This window comes from Seriola aureovittata, chromosome 11 (genome assembly GCF_021018895.1).
Source record: "Seriola aureovittata isolate HTS-2021-v1 ecotype China chromosome 11, ASM2101889v1, whole genome shotgun sequence".
In the NCBI taxonomy this organism is placed as follows: Eukaryota; Metazoa; Chordata; class Actinopteri; order Carangiformes; family Carangidae; genus Seriola; species Seriola aureovittata.
Window position 1 is genome coordinate 19,900,376 of NC_079374.1, and position 21,222 is coordinate 19,921,597.

General features: G+C 39.0%; 1 long non-coding RNA gene and 1 other non-coding gene across 2 annotated transcripts; one reads left to right on the top strand and one right to left on the bottom strand.

The window, feature by feature from the left end:
• Nucleotides 1-5,083: 5,083 nt before the first annotated feature.
• Nucleotides 5,084-12,466, top strand: LOC130177721 (uncharacterized). Its single transcript, XR_008829048.1, has 5 exons — nt 5,084-5,130; nt 7,172-7,258; nt 7,356-7,508; nt 8,542-8,622; nt 10,967-12,466. It is a non-coding gene; the product is annotated as an uncharacterized LOC130177721 (long non-coding RNA).
• Nucleotides 12,467-20,620: 8,154 nt separating this feature from the next.
• On the bottom strand, nt 20,621-20,727 carry LOC130178161 (U6 spliceosomal RNA). The gene has a single exon (XR_008829118.1). It is a non-coding gene; the product is annotated as a U6 spliceosomal RNA (small nuclear RNA).
• Between the last annotated feature and the right edge of the window lie 495 nt (nt 20,728-21,222).

Below are 21,222 nucleotides of genomic sequence, written 5' to 3' on the forward strand. Positions count from 1 at the left end.
TACTTTTATTTTGACATTTCTGTGTTGGAGGTGCTGCATCTGCTACCTAAATTTGTTTTAATTTCCTGGGGCTGAATCTTGGCTTTTATGGTGAAATACTGGATAGTTCTACACCACTGAGCCTCAAACAGTTATTCAAATGAGAAGTTTAGAGGGGAAATTGCTCTTTGGTGGAACAGCCAACAACTCATAAAATGTGACAAGGAGCCCAAGCCAGAAGCTGCTTTTATATAAGGGTTCACAAGACAATAACCTTGAGAATCACAGCTTTAGAGCCCAGCTCTACAGGACAATTGATAAAGCATATACACTGTGCTTTAACTCTTCCTGTAACACAGTGAATACGCTTCCAGTCAGTCAGGTAGGGGGGCCTTTTATCTGTCTTCATGAACGACTGCAACTCAATGAAGTTTCCCCTGAATGATAAGAGATGGACAGACTGACATAGTTGTTATTATTTCTTTTGATGGTTAGAAATGGAACAGTACGACTTCATAATGTCGGAGCCCACACATGTTAAACTTAAGGTGTAATTATACCTGACTAGAGTTGTTACTAGAAAACCAAGCTGTGAAGCAGTAATGTCAAGATATAAAGCTACATAAACAAGCATCACTTTTTTATGGACATGCAGCTCCTATTCCCACATATCACCATGGAAGTTAATGGATTGTCGGAGCCGAGGCTGGCAGTATACACAAATTATCACTGTCCTCCTGTAATCAGTAACACAGAGGACACAAACACATTAGCAGGATCTGATGTAACTCTTCGTTGCACCTTAAATTAATGAAAGAACCAATCTAGCAAGACCGATTTGACGTTTAAGCAAACAGTGTGAATCAAAGTATGTCATGCAATTCACTACATGGGCTTCTACAGTTGCAGATGATGTGTTCAATCTCATCTCCAGCAGACCTGATCAAACCTGCACTTGGACAAACAAAAACAACATGACAACTGAAACACTGTGGAGAGAAACATCCATTTAGCCTGTCAGAAACAACCTTTTCAAATACTAAATGACACAATTGTTAAAGTTGCTTTAATTACTATTGTTTGTGATTTACAAAATAGCCTAATTGGCACACTCTATACCTCTATACCCAGGAAATTCAGGAAAGGCTTACCAAACCTGTCATGTATTTAATTATGAAGCACCCTCAGTGGCAAATGTTGACTGCAGAGAATAATATTACCAGCAATTTTCACATTATTCTGTCTATTCTGCTGTTCTTTTCTACACAGTGATTCAAGCTATATGCAATTTCTGAGGTCTTTGGTGTTGTAAGCACTGTGTGGCATGAGTCTTTCCAGGGAGCAATCCTCTGGTGCACACACTTTGCACCGAACAGAAGACAAGATCTGCTGACAATCACCATGAACCACACGAGGACCACACAAAAGTGCAAACATTGTCGGCTACCAGTTAATAAATGGCTAAAACGTCAATGGTAAAATACATTTGCATCCATCATTATAATGATATTTGAAATATACTTACCGAGCGAACACTGCATTCCTTGAAATCTTGAAAATGCTTGAATCTTTTTTTTTTTTTTTTTCTAGGCTGCCTTGCCATTTTGAAAGCATTATACCAGTGAGATTGCTCCATATTCTTTTTATTTTTAACAAACCACAAATCCCTTGCATTTAAATGAGCAGTCTTACACCTTGCGTGTTTCATCTTGAGCTTCAGTTGTCTCACCATCTGTGGCCATGCAGCTTCAAACAGGCTGCAGAATAAACAAAACGCTGTTTCACTGTTTTTAAGATGTGCTTATATTCATATTTACTCTTAAATTTTTAGCTAGGGAAGTAAACATGACAACTGCATGGTATGTGCACACTGAAAAGATGTGTTTCTATGGCTGCAGGGTGCAAAGGCACATTTTATTTGTTTTGTTTATCATGTTTTTAATCATTTGGTAACACTTTACCCCAACTCCCATCCAGTTAGCATTTATAAACACTAAACCCTTAATAAAAGGTTTATAAGACACTACAATGTACTGGTAAGCAGATAGAAGCACATTTTAAGTGTTTTAAAGTACAGTATTTGGCAATGATTATGACTTCTCCTATGAGCACATATTACATATAATTACATCTGTTTGACAATATTGTCATTCAGTATCCTTTTATACACTAGCCTCCACTTATGGCTGCTCACAGGGTTATAAGTGTTAACAAATACATTAATAAACACTTGCATCGCCTTACAAATACATTTAATGTTTACATACTTCTTATAAATAGCTACTATATAATGGGGGTTAACTAGAGTGTTATTATGTGGTGATGCCAGAAAGCCAGAGTAAAGATTAATGTCTTTACCGGCATGTTACCCACAGCAGCATAAGAAGACCTTCCCTCTCAGCCGATTAAGTCCTTGTACAGCCATCAGGTATCTGCAGTGTCTAATTTGAGTGTCAGAGTGTAATTACTGACGCCCGATCCACTGCAGTTAGCTTGATTAAATCTTTCACAAACACAACCAACCTCTTATAAAAGGTAACTAAACAAATGTATGTGCTCTAGTGCACATTTCACTGGCTGGTCGTGACTTCTGCACAGTCTGTTTATGCAATAACAATTATCAGGAGTGTAGCAGACACTGTATTTTAAATTACATTTTAGTGGAAGCCCTGTCTCTTATAAACAGGTCAGCCTAGGTCCTCACTCCAAGCAAAGCTGTCACTCTGGCCACGTACAGTAAAGGGTCTCAATAGATTTTAGAGGCTTTTTAGCCAACCCTCACATCCATACATAATGGCAGATGACAAGGCAGCAATACAACATTTTGTATCAAGGTTGGTGGATAGGAAAGATACCAGTGATGATTTGCTGGTAGACTTCATCAGAGCCTGTAAGGTTTTCAGGTAATTATTCTTTTAATGTTGTCAAAATGACAGTATTATCTCTCAGCATTTTACACAGCAAGCTGTTCATCATCAATATTTCTACAAATAACACAATGAGGCAACATAATGTAGCAAAGCCTGGTTGGACACCCACTGTGGACGTAATTATGGTGGATACACATTATATGTTGTCATATAATGGACATAGACAAATTTGTTATTTCAGCCAGGAGGCAAAAAGAGAATTTGGAGCCAGATTAAATCTACTGAGGTATTTAATGCCTGCTGGGTATGAGTAGGTTTTCCACATGCTGTTTTGGGTCAATTTGGACACATGAAGACATAGACATTGATAGAAATCCATGAGTAAAATGGTTCACAGTTCACAAATGACCTGCTGATTCTCACTGAAACCAGTAAATAAAAGGTTTTGTGCTGCAAATGGTATCAAAGTCATATTATTTCGAAGCAATGAAATAGCATAAGCAAATTAAATAACAAAAAACTAATACACATATACAGAACACAGTATATTATAAGTGTTACCATTTAGGAGCTGAAAGGAACTCTATGCTGAACCAGATTCTCTCCACAGTTCCTCAAAAAGCAAACAAAATCGAAGTGGATGGAAAATATATTGTATCCAACTCTCAAACTCGTCCACGAAATGTAAATGCAACGGATTAAACTGAAGGAGGTGGTAATTACTCCATCCACGATGATTCCTGGCAGCATGCTCTCACAACCATGATAACACATCATTCATGTCAAAGGTGGACAGGTAGGCTTGAAAGTAAAGATTCATTAGTAGCTATTTATAATAGCGAACAGCGGGATATAAAAGTAATGTTCATATTTCTCTGCATGAGGTCTATGGGCAATGATTGCATCAGGAAATTATGTTGTGTGTGTGTGGGTCATTAAAGAAGAATGAATTCAGGGGCCATAGGGATGTGTTGTTAGCCTCAACACAGCACGCCTCCTAGTGCCGTCGGCGTACTGCTGCCACACCTGTCTGACGGGTATGATGACTTATGAGCAATGTGGCAAAAGAGATGTCTTGCATCAACTTCAAAAACCTTTTTAAGTTCAAACTGAGATGTAGTCCATGTTGGTGTTTTTCTCACAGGTAGGAGACAAACACTTCAGGCTACAGCTGTTCAATTATCTTGGAAGAAACACATTTGCTATTTCATCCATTTTTACGCGCTTTATTAAACGTGTGAACGGATGTTGTCCTGCTTCCTGCTAAGTGACCACTCATCGTGTTTGTTTGGGAGGTGCAGACCCAACCAGCCTCTGTGGGATTAGCTGAAGTTTGGTTCCACAGCTGCACTTTCGATCTCCATGCTAATCAGCAGGCGTTCTGTTTCCCAATTGCTTTGCTGCTGGATGGCCTTTTATACACCTATATAGCAATCTCCCTCAGGTATTAGGGTGGACTGTAAGAAGCATAACATTTCCATATCATGTGCACCGAAGCTGGAAAATTAGGTGGTCATTATGTAAACACGGACCATGTGTATAACTAAGATATCAAACAGTTATTCAGATAAAATATTGGTCTTTCCCAGGTAAAACACTATCCATCCAGGTCTCATAGGACTCATAGGCAACCCTCTGTCCTAGCTTGTATTGTAATGTCCAAAGTGATTTATCTTCTCTGTTGTAAAATGCATCTGCTGCATGGTTCTGTAGCATATGAGATATACAAGGATTCAGATTAAGTTAAAGATGCAGCAGTGATACAGGCAGGCTGCTGAGGAAGGCTTGATGCTCAGGCTCAGTCATATCCTGGTCACTGCCAATCAAACAAAGTCAAAACCTATGGTGACCTTCAGAGGAAGAAGGCGCCTGGCTTCTCTATCTGTCACTCTGCTACATGGTAATGAAGTAGTGGACACATCACATTTACATTTTTCTCTTTCTGAAAATGTAATTATCGTGTCCATGTTCTGTAAACACACACAGACTCCAGTGATGCATTTCAATGACACATCACCAAATACGACCAAATGACAGATAGGAATCCTACACAGTAAATTTCGCAGTGTTAAATATGCAGTGTCAAAGTGCATTGACTCTTTCGAAGTTATTACAACAACAGATTGAGTAGAATGCCCCCTGGTGTTGGTGAAAATTTCCGGAGTTAAAAGACGCCGTGTTAATTTGACTCTGGAAAGCCCCGCCCACCTCTTCCTCCTTCAAACTGTTGAAGGAGCTGGACGACACTGGACGACATTTTTCTCCCCGTCGAACGACTGCGGTAAGTTTCTTATTTTTTCCATATTAACCCAATTTTATGTCGGTGTTTCAGCAGAAATTGTGTTTTAGGAGAACATCGTGTTGTTGGCCCTCGTATTTGAGCGGGTTTTGTATCTTAACACCAATTTAGACAAGACGGCTAACGTGACCGAGTGAGTACCTATCTTAAAATGCGCGCGTGTCCAACTTGACCATGTCCGCAAAAGGTAATTAACTTAGCAATATGATGTGGAGAGATAGTTTTGTTGTATTAAACATAACTTAAATTCTGGTGAAAATTGCAGTGAGTTGAGAAAAAATACCCCCCACATTGGCTGAATGGCTGTTTAAATCAACAGTAACGTTAACCATAAAGTGTGCGGCATGTGAGCCTTTTTAAAAATTATTTATTTATTTTTTACTGGTGACCAAACAAATCCACCAGCTAAGTTAATTATTTCATATTATATCAGCATTTGCCTGTGTTGGTGAGGGGAGTTGGCTAAACTAGCTAACGTTTGTGTCAATAACTAGTCTAACCTTGATATTAGTCTAACGGTGATTGAAATTACTCTGCGGCCGAGGCATTAACATATTAACTTCAGTCATTATGTTCTACGGTAAATGATGTGATGTAACATAAAGCTGTATTCGGTTTTGGGAAGCAGTTTGCACTTGTTTGAGAAATTGACCGCATGCCTCCCCTTCAGCTTGGTCTGCTCTGTGACGTACATCAGTTTAGACGGCTCGTAACGTTGTTTCAGCAAAATGTAAAGTGGGATCATATTTGTTTTTTGGAGTGATTTTTCATCTAGCCTACGGTAAAGTTAACAGCCCAGACTCGTGTGTTTTATTTTGAAGTAAAAAAAGGGAAGTAGTCCGTGTGAATTCATGCTTACTGTCGCAGTGCGTGATGTACCGTCAGCCATAACAGCTGTTGTCCCAAACTTTGTTTTCTCATTTGCGTTAACGTGAAGTCACATGGTAAAAAGAGATACTTGTCACATTTCTGAGACACGCTGAGGCACGTTGCTGGAATCATAAAATGGTGGTTACAGTGGACGCAGGTAATGTGAGTCCCAGGCCAGGCTTTTGTGATGTGATTTGATTAGTTCATAAGCTGACGTGATTAAACATAAATATAACTGATCCCTGCTTGTCATTTCTGCAAATAGCTGATCATTTGTCTGCTGTTTGGTGGCCTGAAACAAACAACACATTATCTTATTTTCAAATTGACCATAAAAGTTGGTCTAGTTGGCTGCTCTGTTGAAAACCATGCACTTACTGTTATATTTGTGTTTTTGTTATCATAATAAGCATATAAGATTCTGACTGAGGAATTATGTGCTGCAGGAACCATGTTGATTAAGGCCAGACTTGGTGATGTCCAAAAAATTGGTAGAATAACAGAGCAGGAGCAGAGAATAACATAACTAAATAGCGACAACTTGCCGAGATAAACAATCACAAAACTCTGCTATATGGTAAATGGCCTTTCTAGTCTTTATGACCACTCAAAGCGCTTTACACTACATATCTCATTCACCCATTCATTCAACCATTCTCATTCACCCTGCGCTACCACGCAGGGTGCCAACCTGCTCTTCAGTTGAAACTAACCATTCATTCTCATTCACACACCGTTGGCGCAGCAACGGGAGCCATTTGGGGTTAAGTATCTTGCCCAAGGACACGTGGACATGTGGACTGGAGGAGCCGGGAATCGAACTGCCAATCTTCCAAATGGTGGATGACCGCCACAGCCGCCCACACATATACACATTTCAAAATTATCTTAGCTACTCTCGCCCACTCTCGCACGGTGTCGCAATAGCACCAAATGTGAAATGTTTTAGAAAACAGTGTCTGGTGATGTGTTAGCAGTAGTTTAAATATTAAATAAAAAATAGTTCAGTAAAAAAAGAGAGTTTATGATCATATAGAACTGCTGTCTTTTTGGTATTTTGTGGGGAAAAAAATTTGAAAAAATTGATATTGAAAATGCAGAATCACTGAATTTTGCTGATGGTCCACTTAACATCACATTTTTGTTGTTACAGGTTGGGACAGTGACCTCATCGATTTTGCTGCTGTTACACCTGATTCCCCCCTCTGGATGTTTCACTGAGGGAGCCGCAGTTTTGCAGGTCATGATCACATACTTTTTTTTTTTTTTTTTTTGTTTAATATTACAACCATGTAATTGTAATAGTCTCGCCATGTGTTTGTGTTTTGTTTTCTCAGACAGGAACCAACATCCAAGAACATCTTGATTCCGTTACGACAAGCACACAACCCTACCTCCTGGCTGTAGGATAAAGGAAGAAAGCAGTCCACCAGTTCTTCATAATACTTGACAAAAATGCCATCGCTTGCAGGTCGGACGAACTGTTTAAGGTGCATTATGTTTTTGGACACACCCATTGCACAACTATTCACTTTTTTTTTTTTAAGTGCAGCACGTGAACAGTTAAGTGCTTTTGTACAACTAAAAGTTGAAAATACAAATGTTAAATGCATCTTGAAAAGGTGCTTTTGTACAATTTAAAAGTGAAGTGGTTAAATGCATTTTTGTGGTAAGTTGATTTCATTCAATGGTACAAGTATTATTTAATTATTATAGATAGATGCAATTTGATACTACAAAAGTGTAAAAATAACACTACATATTTATCTGTGCAGTGTTAATGACTGTTAGGATTTGACTCTATCTGAGTTGGTTTCTTCACAGCAACAGAGTAAATCATCAACACAGTAGTGTGTAAAATTATCACTTATTAAAGTTATATGAGCCTCCAGTGTTAACCTTCAATAACTCAATGCAGTGTTAAAAAGCATTAGAATCAGAGTTGATTTAACACCACAGTAAAGTAAGTTATCAACACTGCTGAGAATCATATTTACTCTCTCCAGTGGTATTTAACCTGTAGTGTAAACTTTTATTAACACTGTACACTGTTAGCCAGTGTTCATTTTTTACTCAATTTTGAGTTAATTTTACTCTGAAATTTTAACACTATGGAAAGAGTTAATTTAACATTAATTCTGATAAGGACCAAATACACTCGGACACAGTGTTCAATTTAACTCTTTAAGTGTTGATTTAACACTGAAATTTATTGTGTTGGACCTGTTTTCACTTTCTTACCGCTGAGGAAAATAAAGCCACACTGACATACAATGGCTGGTGATATGTGGCATGTTACACAATTAGCAAACAAGCCCTTTCCTTTGGCACTACATTTGCTCAACCATTCAACTATATTATGCCACAGATCAGCTGTTTGATTCATAAAGGACTGTTTGATGGCAAGATAAAGCAGTGAAAATATTTAAGATATTGCATACACTTTAACTGATGTTGTTATTTTTAGTTGAGCATGTTTTGGGTGGCTAAAATACATTTTTTTTCTGCAATTCCTGTCCATAGCAGTACATCAATCAGCTTTTTGTGCCAGTATATCTGCCTGCTTCTCCAAACTGGGAACATACCGACCCAAATCTGCTGCAGGTAATACAATAACTATGGATAAGTACCTCACACAACCCAACCTCAAATAACCCAAACTATCACTAATGTCTGCATGGTGACATTTCTGTGTAAAGTTCACTGAAAGGTTTTGGTACAGTCAGAACTACTAAATATTTCTCTGTCACCACATACAGTCTGCTAATCACAAGAGACTTCCCAAGCCTTGTTTATTGTTGTGTTGGAAATGTAATTCTTTTGTTATTCTTTTAATACACATCTATTTTCCCAAAATTGACTTTGGAAAAAAAACAAAAAACATTGCTTACTATAGTTTCATTAGTGGCACAGCCTCAAATGCACATGAATGTGGTTACCGGGTGAAGTGAAAGTTTTCTTCTTGAAATACTCTCACACATTGGAAGGTTACCATAACAGATGAAAATATGTATGAAAGAGGCCCTTAGCAGAATACTGATTACTATAGTGGGATTAAGTTGGATTTATGGCAGGGATGAGCTCTTCATCTTCATCTTTATCCCCTGCACTGCCTCCATCCTGTGTGTGTGTTGTAAGGCTTAGAACATAGTTTTGACTTTGTCACCTGTGTGCTGGGTTTTTTATTTTTTAGCCTTGCTAGTGGCGTGGCTTCAGGGTTGGCGATGTTGGTTTTTCAGTCCATCTGTTTTACTGCTTTTTTCTCAGTGCAACACTTTGCTTCAGAGTGAAAGATATTATTGGATGGACTGACATGAAAGACATTTAGGTTCCCCAGAGCAAGGACTTTGATGAGTCTCCCTCTTTTCGTCTTGCACCAGAAACAGCTCAAAATGTCCACTTATCACATACTTTCATGATAGTGTACCTCTGAAGGACATAGGATTAATCTCCTGTCAGCCTCATCTGCACTCGATTTTAAATTAGCATGCTAACATGATAAATGTTGATCCCTGTCATAGGTATAACTTGATTATGACATTTACAGGGTTTCCAAGTCAAAACTGAAAAAAATTAAATATACTGTGATTTTCACAGAATGTGAGTGTAGTGTTGCGAGACTATGGAATGAATGTTGCAGCAGCTAACATTTTGGGGAATACGCATATTCAATTTCTCATGGAGAGTAAGATGATATCGTGTAAGCACTGTGCATACGCACGTGATGAAGCAGTCACCATCGATCAGTCTTGTGCCAAAATGTCCACAATATGAAGGAAAGAATTTCAAAACCTTCAAGTTGCTAAATGATAATGTGTTTTTCTGCTGACAGAAATGGAGAGGGAAGCTAGAAGCCCCATGAATTCTATCAAAAACACAGTAAAAAACAAATCCTCTTTGCTCAGGATGAAAACTGTATTCTTCTGTTGATCTTGCTCTATATCGTGTCTGTCGATCTAATAACTGTGAAAGATGGATTTCTGATTAGGAAAGCGAGAAGAAGCTCATTGTCACCTTAAGGCAGGGTAAGAGATGTGACAAAAGATTCTCAATACAGATGATGAAGAAAATAACAGAATACACAGCACAGAGAACTTTATTAATCTTTCCCTCAGGCGTTTCTTTAGCCAGGGTCATCATTTGATGCAGAAGGAGGCTTAGAAGCACAGCCCACAGTGCTGCTGTGCAATATTATATTCTAAAGGTAGAAGAATTCTAAAGGAGACAAGAAGTGTATAGATCCTGATCCTAGCACAACAGTGAGCAGTTTTTGTTGAGAAGACAAGAGGAAATTAAAAAAAAAAACATTAGATGAAAAATGTGTGCCAGGACCTGGATTTATACACTCCAGTCTCCATAGGTGTGTATTTCCACCATTTTGTTTTCTAAAGGTGCTGATACACTACAAAATGAACAAGGATAGTGGATGTGCATGTGTTTTTTTTTTATTTTTTTTTTATATAGGTTACTACCTTGGGTGTCTGCTTGTTATGTTGATACAGGCAGCAAAATTTATGCTGAATTTCCTACCGCCTTTCCTTGACTACCTGTGGTGTTCCAAGGGCTCACAGTGCGACCACACAGGGAAAATCAGCTCAGTATTTTAGGAATAAATGTTCACATTGGATGGTTCCGCACCTCACGATTTATGTCCAGCGCCAACACAAGCTGTAGTGTGCTCTTTATGTGGTGAGGAAGGAAGTAAGGGCTGGGTCAGTGGATGGGAATGTGTGTCTGACTTTCATGCAGGAGACTGGAGTGTTTTTGTATCGAGACTTTTAGAGTTTTGGAGTGTTTCCCTAACCGTACCTTAACCATAGTTTTTTTCACCACAACCGCAATCTTGCCTAACCTCTATCTTATCATGGTTACTATGTGCAGATATTGTAGGTAGTAGGAATCTTTCAAGCGTGGGCACTGGATGTTTTCTTTTTCTTTTTTTTTGCAGAATCCAGCTTTGACATCGGTGTCTGACAATAAGGCTGAGGGAACTCCTTTGGTTTGCATGATTCACTCCTCAGATTTTATTATTAGTGATTTAGGAAAAATACTGACTTTGTACAGAAATTGCACTGAAACGTCCCTCTAAATATAACACAGCTTGCATTCTTTTCACAGGAGGAAGAAATAAATGTGGTTTGACAGGGAAAGAAATAATGCACATAAAAAATGACTATGATTTACCAGGTGAAATTACATTTTAATGGGGTCTTTATGCAACCATTCAGAGATAGGACTGGATTTAGGATTTTACTCATCACTTTACTGACTTCTTAGATCCTGGTAATCCTGAGCTCAGATCATCAGATAGAGCACTTGGGACTGACGAGCTAGACTGAAGACAAGGAGTAACCTAGACAAAGTGACTTCACTAAAGGTTTCACTCTGAAGTGTTATGCAAAACAAAAGTTGCTGTATTATCTAGAAATGATCCATAGTGTTAAACATGTATATATACAGTATGTAAATGAGTCTAGAGGAGTTTCCTGCTTGTTAAATTTTCATGTAATACATTTAGTTTTTGGATTGTTTTTTGCTGCCTCAAGCTGTATGTCATTATTTCTACTTGCCAATATACAGTGGCTCCAGGAAGTATTCAGACCCTGTAACTTTTTGCACATTTTATTGTGTGGTAGATTTAGTTTTAAATGGATAAAATTGTTAATTTTTAAAATGCCCATCAATCTTCACCTCAGTGACCCATAACGAGGTGAAAACATGTTTTTAGATTTTTTTTTTTTTTTTGCCAGTATATTAAAAATTAATCATGTACATCATGTTTGCTTTATCTGTTATGTTAGTTTTCTCTTTAACTTCACTGGAGTGAATTGATTGGACATAGTTTTGAGAGGAACACACCTGTATATAAAGTATATGTTCCCCCAATTCACACTGCATGTCAGGAGTAAAACCAAGCCATGAGGTCAAGAACTCCATTTCATCAGGAACTGCCCATCACCTGACTAATACCAGGTGGTGGCAGCATCATGCTATTGGGGAACTTCTCAGGGACAGGGAGACTGGTCAGGACTGAGGGGAGGATAACTGCAGCCAAATACAGAGAGGTCCTTGAAGAAAACCTGCTCCAGAGTGCACACAACCTGAGATTGGGGCAATGGTTCACCTTTCAGCACAACAATGACAAGCAAACAGCCAAGAAACACTGGAGTTACTATAAGACAAGTTTCTGACAGTCTTTGAGTGATCCAGTCCAGACCTGAAGATGGCAGTTCACAGTTCCCATCCAGTCTGACAGAGCTCAAGAGGATCTGCTGGAAAGTCTGGGATAAACTTCCAAATCTAGGTGTGCAAAGCTTGTAGAAACTCAAAGACTCAAAGCTGTAATTGCTGCCAAAGGGGCTTCTACAAAGTACTGCATTAAGGGTCTGAATACGTTTATAAATTAGAGATTTAAGTTTTTGATTTCAAATAAATTTGCAAGCATTTCTGAAAACAGTTTTCAGTTTGTCATTGGAATAGATTGATAATAATAATAACTTAACACTGCCAAATAATATTTGTCCCTGGTGAGAATAGCTTTGAAGCAGTCAGTGGAGTGTGCTGGGTTATTTTTGACAGGCAACTATTTTATTGACTGGGCTTTACTGAGTAACACTTAACAATGGGTCCCTTGAGCCACTTTGGCATTTTAGAGCTCATTTTCTGTCTGAGTGCAGGTATGGAGAAAGGTAAATCAGGAGTCATGATGAGGCTAAGCCCTGTCAAAGTGTTAGTGGAAAAAAGAGTTGCAGTTTGGAAGATGGTCAGAAATGCAGCAGCTCCTCTTTGGGAAACACCATTAGCCACCAGCTGTTTCCCTGTCTTATACCACTGCCATGCAATCTGCACATCTTTCATGTGGATTAAACTTGTTTATCCCAACGCTTGCAATTCATTCACAACAGCTTGCCTAATGATTAAAAAAATACAGAGGAATGAGAGGAAAGAAACAGAAATGAGGCATCTTGACTGGTCTGTGACCACATCCCCATGTAAATCTTTCATTAAGCAATAGTCTTCTAAAATCTAAAATCAAGTCAGTGTCAAGAGAGCCACACAGGGGAACTCAGGAAACTCCTTGGATGATTAAGGGAATAAAAAAGTTGATGGGCAAGGGACAAATCACAGTTTCTTCTTTATGAATGACCTCTTAAATTGCCTGCAAAGGAAAAAAAATTAACCAGTGGTTCATGATTGGAGGATATTTTGGTGGATAAGTGGATAATTATGAATATAATGGCTTTTGTAGGATTAGAGCTAATGGAACACATTTATCTACATGTCTACATGTCTAGTAATAAGGCAGTGCTTGACATATTAAAATAATTTCTGGGTGTCTTACTTGTAGTTAGTATAATGAAATAATGATAACAGTTTGGTAACAACCCAATGTATTTATTTAAAGGAATATTTCACCCCTCTTGGAAATATGCCTCATGTGGAGAGTTGGATCAGAGGACTGAAACCACTTTTATACTTGCACATAGTAAAGAGCTAGAGCCAGGAGGTGATTACCTTAGCATAGAAGTTTAAAAATATGCTTAAAGAGCCCTTTAAAGCTGACTCCTTAACATATTGTAAGTTTCTCAATACACATACAGAAATATAAAAATTAAGAAATTAAGTTATTAGTTTGGACAAAGTCAGGCTAGCTGTTTCCAGTCATAATACTACTACTACTGCTACTAATAATAATAATGATAATAACAATAATAATTTTAACAAATCACCTAGTGGCTACAACTCCAAACTTAACACATAGACATCAGAGTGGCATCAGTCTACTAGAGGTGCTAATAGACAGCAGTGTTTCGCATACATTGATTTATTTGTGGTGCCCCGCCACAATGTCGACATTGACCGCCACATATTAATTTATTTTTTACAATTTCAAATGGCTAAAATCTGATTTCATTGCAGAGCTGTGCACAGTGTATTGATTCACTCAGCCCCTCCTTGCCCCTCTCTCTCTCCCTCACACACACATACAAACACTTCGACAGTAGACCCATCTGTCATAGTCGGACTGGCTATCAGGAGAACTGGAGAAATCATGCTGGGGGTGGCTGCAGCTCAGGAAGTAGAGTGGGTCATCCACTAATCGGAAGGTTGATGGTTCCTGGCTCCTCTGGTCTGCATGTTGATGTGTCGAGGGTAAGGTACTGATATACATATATACATATATGTGTGATAGAAAAGCCCTGAATGCATAGAAAGTAATGTGGTTTACAATGTAAGGTGCTTTGGATAGTTAATAAAAATAGAAAAGTGCAGTGCAGTCCACTTACCATCAGTAGGCAATCAAATAATCTATAAAACTTTTACCATCCCTGTCAGTGTCTTCACCAGGCCTCTCTGTGTGCCTGTCTTTCAGGGTGTGCACTCGATTGGGCTCGCTGGCCAATCACAGTATGTAATTGTTACACAAAAGGCGATGAAATGGAGCTGTTAAGCTGTATATATAACTGTTGCACACATAGCAGGTAAAGTACCTTTATTATTTATCATTTCTTCCAACAAGTACTGCGAGCCACGGTTGAGGCAGTTACTTTGAACTGCTAGCATCACTGCCATGGCTGCTGTACTAAACAAGTGCTTTGATGTACAGTAAATGTGTACATCAGTAGGGTTAAAACAGAGACAGAATTTCCTTGATCAGCTGTTAAAAAAACCTTATAAAGTTTGATTGATCAAAAGTGTTTTTAGAACAAAAATGAAAAAAAAAAAGTTGTCTCAATAAAGTGCTGTATAGAGGTGGAATTGAGGAGTCATCTCAAAGGACCATAGCAGAAAATAAGGAACTCCTTATGTTGCTTGTGTCTTTGCTTGGCAGCACTCTCTCGTCTGTCCCAAAGCACAGAACAGAAGGGGGATAAGAGGGAGAAAGTCTTTAGCTGTGGAAGAGTTTTCTTTTTTTGTTTTGTTATGATGGATAGTGCAGACTGAGTGCCATGATGTGTGTCTCTGGGAGTGCTGTGTTGTGACCAGTGGGGTCGCTCATCGATTCTCAGCCATCTCTACTAAACCACTAATAAGACACTTGGCATTTTCCTTGGTGCTAGATTACTCCCTTTGTGAGCTTTCTCTACCCCTTTCAGTTATTGTAGCGAGATAGTGTGTGTGTGTATGTGTGTGTGTGTGTGTGTGTGTGTGTTTCTGCCTCAGTTAAGTTGTGTAGCTGTTTATGTCTGTATCTGTATTCCTGCATCCATACGTGACTGTGTGTAATAGCATTAAGTCTGTTATGTTTAGTGTGAAGTGTGTGCACATGTACACAGCTTTGTGTACGTGTCTCTACATGCATATGTGCATATGTGAGGAAAAGAATAAATAACATTACGTGAGGCTGGATTTGTGTGCTAGTGCTGGTAACCATTCAGAAATCCTGATGGGGGGTAAAGGGAAAGTCCACTGGGAGCAGAGGCCTCAGACGAAAATGTCACCTTGGAGGCCGTTCAAGACTTGGTGAGGTTTGATTCCCCTAGTGAGACCCAGAATGCCATCTTACTTGGACGAGAATCCTCACTGAGTACAGTCTGATGTCTAAGAAGGAGGATTAGATGCAGTGTTGGTGATGAGATCAGTGCAGACAGATGGAGTATTTATTCAAGCGAGAAGTGAGAAACCAAGTCAAATTGACATGGAAGCTGACTGCACTGTGTGTATTCATTCTTAACTTTGCTGCCAACTGTTAAAAAGCTGCTGCAATCTGGAACTGCTGTAATATCAAAGACATGAATAAATTAGCTACCATGTGTTTAATATATTCTGCAATGTTGTTAATTTGCATTCAGCAATAGTCATGCTTAATATTGATATTTTTCATACAGGCCACTTAGCTTATTAACAGTTTGTCCAGTGTCATACACCACTTTGTTCTGTGCTTCCAAGTGTTTTTACATGGCTGTCAGAAAAGCTTAGAGCTGCAATTATCTGTGTTATCACCAAAAACAAAACTGAAAGTACAAGAGAACCTTAGCAAGTTTAATAAGTAGAACATTGGTAAGTATGCTCCAGCTCACTTTTGTTCTACTGAGTGCCTACAAATCCATTTGTATTTACAAAGTCCAAAGAGCCACTCACATGACCATGAAAAAGATATACAGTAACCCCATGCTGGGTGTATCAAGGCCAGCGACCGCCATGGTAATAAATTTGTCTAAGGAAAAACGATGACAAATAAAGGCCTTTAAATGTTCCTATTTTCTCTACACGTCAGAAAGAATTGATGTCTCACCACGCAGTGCCACAAATTACCCCCAGAGAGAAAAACAACTCACTGCAGACAGCTGAATGTGGGGGATCCACTCCCTTAGGAGAAGTCATACTCAGACTGATAGGCCTGTGTGGAATTCAGTGAACCTGACTGCACCTTCCACCCACAGGGCTCAACTCCTTCCTTACTGGTGCAATGCAGACACCTGGGGGGAATATTCCTCGCAAGATATCTTTGACATTTTTTCTTTTTTTTGTTTGTTTTGTGTCAAGGTCCTGCTGCCAACTCAATTACAGATGGCTTTTACACTTCAGCAACATGTCTTCTTGTTGCCCACGCTTGTGACATACAGTAAACCTTGAGGCAATATATCCTATTACCATATTTAGATTTTTCCATTTGCTATGTAGAGTCGAAGATAGACTATATCAGATCATAAAGTGAAGCTATATGCCCCCAAGCTAAGTGCCTATGAGTGTCTCGCTGTCCACAAATCCCCTCTACTCCTCATGTGTGTCCTGCAGATTGGTTTATTGCTGCACCACACTCTAGAATGGGCTTCATTAACTGATAGCAGCAGAGATGGAGACATCATAGAGACATGAGTGTGGAGAGAGGGCAGCCTGATAGAAAAGAGTTTATCTCCAGGGATACACTGCATCGGACCACCTTTTCCTGCACGTCTTAGCAGTGAGTGACACATATTTCTCTTCCTCCCATGCTGAATGAAACCATAATGATCATTAAAGAGACAGATATCCAGAGTAATTTCACTGGAAAAGGGGTTAATAGGGTTACTGATCAATACCACTGACTAAATTATCTGGCTGAGTGTTGAATTTCTGTGTTCTCACTCAACCAGTCAGTCAGTCAGTCAGTCAGTCAGTCAGTCACTCTTTAATTCTACTGGAAGCAAAACTCCCACACAACATTGATAAAGCAGCTTTATTATTCAAACATTTGGCATAGTGATATATTCATGACCTTTTCACCCTCACATTTGTTGAGTTCCTGCTCTTAGTATCGACATTTCTGCTGTTGGCATTTGAAGTGATTGCAGAGTGATTTGTGTGCCTGTGTTTTGACCCATATTAGACAGTTCTTTATCCATAAAGCACAAACTAACTAGCACAGTCTTAAACATCACAAGTGAAAATGCTTTCTAGCGTCTCATAGGCAATTTAATTTTCTACTTGAAGGTCATGACACAACTGCCATGTCACAGAGAAAAAAATACTGATACAGGAGTTCTCGAAGGATCTCTGAATCTAGATATTTTTCACTTATTTTTGATGTTTACCCCCAGTGAAGAGGTTCCCCTGTGAATTTAGATGTTTGAGGCGAAAAATGCATGTTCTAGTTGTTCTGACACATGTCGCTTTCAACCATTCTCAAAAAATGTCAGAGAATGCAAACTCAGTGCTGAACTAGTTTCAGAAGTCTGCAAGAATTCTGGGCGTGTTTTTCTTCCCTGAGGTTGAATGGCTGACTGCAGCTAATGCCATTAGTCAAAAACATGACAAAAACAGTTTAGAAATGTCGATGCTATTTACTATGATCTTTGTTTGTTCTTGCTCAAGTATTTATCTTGAATTGAATGAACATTAAAAAATGCCACATTAGAAGGATACATGCTCCCCTCCCTGCATCCCAACATACTAACATTAGTCCACACGTCCATTATTTTACACACTATATGGTATTTATGTGACTCTTAGTCTGCTGGGGCCATTAAAGAGGATTATTGAAGATTACCTGTGGTGTTGTTCAGCAGTTAGTGCATTTAAATCAAGTATTTCTACCATTGCCAGACTGTTTGAAACAGTAACCATTCAGTGTTTTTATGGAGGAAAAATTTCCAATTTATGAAGTTGCTCTTTATTGATTGTTGCAGCCTGCAGTTTTCCAGTAGAGTAGCTGATGCAGGAGGCCAATATCAGGCTGAGAAAAGGCCTGGGGAGGCTCTATTATGTTCCCAAAACCTTGGTTGCAGTTTGGAAGGGGAGAGTTCAGTTTAATTAGAGAGGCTTAATGTTGCTTTTTATGAGGCCTGTGGGGTCTGCTCTGTTCCTCTTCCTTCTGCATATTCAACATTCTGACATTATTGTTGGGAGGAACAAGAGAAAAAGCTTTGAATAATTGAGAGTTTCTTCAAAATTTCAATGTTAAAAGTATAGTGGTAAAATGTTATATTAACTGTGTTAATTGCAACAGACCAGAAAGTCAAGTTTTCTTTAGATTTGATTGGCAGTTGGCAACCAACTTTCATGTGCATTGTCTCTTTCAGCTGAGAAAATACAACTGCATGTATAGTCCTTATCTCTACGGAACAATTAGACTTTGCAGAACCAAACTTCATTCAAGTCACTCTCATTTAAAAAAAAAAAAAAAAAAGACTTATCAGTAAACATCAACAGTTTCATTTTCTTGACAAACTCTATGATCGTCCCAAATCAAACAAACACTTGTCAACACAGCATATTAAATTTATAACCACCCCTCACAGTCATGGTATAACCCTTGGCATCATTGATGACATCAACAACAAGTGTTTGGCTGCCACCCCCCTGCAACCTCCTGGAGGTCATTGTGAGTGTGGAGGATCAAGATGCAGAGATTAAACCTTAATTTAGTGTAACTATGTCTATTTAACCAAAAATAATGATGGTAGTAGGTTTGACAGGCAGGGACTGCACAAAATTTAAACGGGGGTGCCGAGTCCGGCAGCAATACCTGTCTCACTCTCATTGACACCTAATGTAATCGTCTTTTTTTTTTTCAAAAGAATCTTACTCTGTCTTCGCACTGAGCTTACTCACTCAATTTAAAGAATATCTGAATAAAATAGAGACTGTAAGAAACTTCTGGCTTCAGTGTCTGTCACGGTGTTTTCGTTTTTTGAAAAGAAGTAATGGTTTTCTCATAATTTGCAAATGTTTGAAGCCATGTAGAAGCCAAATTCTGGGCAGATTTTCACATTGCCATGGCAACGGCAGCTCCTGACCTGTGTGCGTGCCTAGCAACCAGATAACCAACTCTCCAAGCTCCGCTAGCTTTACATTAGCCGCATGTTACATCTTAAATTACATTTAGTTAGGTCTTAAATATGTAAGTCCATTTACTGCTTCCTTCGTTGCTTTTTTTTGTTTGTTTTGTTAAATGAGTGAATGAAGTTGTGACGGTGTCCGCTGAGACAGAGGAGAGGAGAAGCTACTAGCCCTCTCTCGCTGTCACTTCTAGTCGCATTGCTCTCCTCCCCAGTAATGTTAAATTTAGCACAGAAAAAAACATAATAGTGGTAATTTAAATGGCGGTTCATAGGATTTATTAACCCTCAGGGGTCCCCTCTGTGCTTTTTTGGACATTTTCTTCACTTTTCTTTTTTGATTTGCTGATCATTTTGGCTGTGTTACAGCTGAAGGTATGGATTTCTGCAAAAAAAATGTCTTTTTTTGACATATTTTTAAAATCTAATGTCAGTTACTGTTACAGGTCTATTATACACTGGTAACACATTTTGTACCCTCTGGGGTTCCCCACGTCCAAAAAAGGAAACAAAGAAAATGCTATGAAATCATCATATATCAATATTTTTTTCTGCTTTTTTTTGGCATACATCTCTTAAAGCACTTCAGATCTGCTCAAAACTACCAAATGTTTATTAGTTTTCAGGATTTTAACCCTTAAATGCCAGTTTGGAGACATGTTGCCTCTTGTCTTAATAAAAAAAAACAACACAGAATATGAGATATTTCCCACATACTACATGATGGAGGGATGTGACATTGTTTTATATCAGAGTCTTTTATATCAAGACAGTTATCAAAATCAGAATATGATCAGGGTGACTTTTGAACACTGGAAATAAATCATGTACTCATCCCGGCAGTAGCCCCAGTGGCACTCAAAATTTTCCTGGAATTTTCTAGTTCCTGTATGTTGTTCATTGATAAAAAAAAAAAAAAAAAAAATAAAAAAAAATCTCTGACAATGAAAACAGTGCAGTTCCCAATTTTTCCAGCTGCAAAAGGCAGCCGTCCCCTTTCCTCATTTGGCCACGCCTGCTCTATGTACTGCTTACGGTTGCAAAGCCTCGCAAAGAACACCAGTGATTCCACACATGCAACAGGCAACCGTCCCCATTCCTCATTTGACCACAACTGCTCTATGTACTGCTCAGAATTGCAAAGGCTCGCAAGGAACACCAGTCATTCCACACATGCAACAGGCAGCTGTCCTCATTCCTCTTTTTCCCAGTTCCTCATATGGCAATGTCTGCTCTATGTACTGCTCACAGTTGCAAAGGCTCGCAAGGAACACCAGTCATTCCACACATGCAACAGGCAACCCTCACTTTTAGTTGCTCTAGAAACACGCCAGCAGATGAAAATGTGGAAACGCTTCACGAATTTGCGTGTCATCCTTTCGCAGGGGCCATGCTAATCTTCTCTGTATCGATTCCAATTTTTCATATGCGCTGCCTGAGCAAGCACACTGGTCTTTGTGCGACGGCTGCATTATAAGCCCCGGTGGGGAGATCGACCCCGTTGCAGTGGTGCAGACTCAAGTTCTCCCATCCCTAATAGATGGCATCACAAAAGTGTGGGAGTACTTCTTTCTCCATTTATCAACTAAACATTAGTAACAACAACATACTGACTGCATATTTACATGATTACAAAATTAACCAACACAGTAATACCAAAATCTCTTTGACAATGAAAACAGTGCAGTGCCCAATTTTTCCAGCTGCAACAGGCAGCCGTCCCCTTTCCTCATTTGGCCACGCCTGCTCTATGTACTGCTTAGGGTTGCAAAGCTTCGCAAAGAACACCAGTGATTCCACACATGCAACAGGCAGCTGTCCTCATTCCTCTTTTTCCCAGTTCCTCATTTGGCCATGTCTGCTCTATGTACTGCTTACGGTTGCAAAGCCTCGCAAAGAACACCAGTGATTCCACACATGCAACAGGCAACCGTCCCCATTC